This window comes from Arachis ipaensis, chromosome B01 (assembly GCF_000816755.2).
Source record: "Arachis ipaensis cultivar K30076 chromosome B01, Araip1.1, whole genome shotgun sequence".
NCBI lineage: Eukaryota > Viridiplantae > Streptophyta > Magnoliopsida > Fabales > Fabaceae > Arachis > Arachis ipaensis.
The window spans coordinates 100,863,837-100,864,606 of NC_029785.2; positions in this window are offsets into that span (position 1 = coordinate 100,863,837).

Here is a 770-nt window from a genome sequence, read left to right on the forward strand (position 1 = left end):
ATATATATATATTCCTTTCTTTTTGGCACCATAAGCCTATCAAAAGAATGTTTGACTTGTTTGATATTAAGACTTTAACAATTAGAAGTGGCTACATGTAGGACACTGTGTAGGTTTGATTACTACATTAACTTTAATTGGAGCACAAACACTTTCTCCAAGGATGCTCACTCTTGTATCATTATTAGTTATATGTGTCACAAGGAAAAACAGAGAAGGAAAATCAAAGAGAGAAAAAGAAGTCAAATGATTGAAACATTGACCTCTATACAGCCAATTTGATAGTCACAACATAAAGAATCAACTTACTGTACTACATAACTCTAAAGCTGTCTGTTTTGTTGAGTGGTTTCTTCTTTTTCACCAAATGTAGATCACAAACAAAATCATTGCTCATAATAATTACAACCCAGTAACATGCTCACGCCATTTCACGTCAATTATGCCTTGATAGCAGCACATTTACTATTTATGTTTGATGAATGGTTGAGAGTAGAGACAAAATGGGAAAAAAGGGAAACTATTTTCGTTCCCGGATCTGTTGTAACGCTTATACCCCGATCACAGTTATCCTATTAGGCGCAGATATCTCGATGAGTTATCATGTTCGTTTGTCGGATACATTTTGGACACGACATTTATCGATATTCGTTTGATACGTATGTTTGTTGTGTTCAACCGTGTTTTAATGAAATTAAAATAAAAAATTTTTTGCCGGATACGCTTAGACACACTTAAATACCATCACGTGTCAGCATGTCCTATCTTAT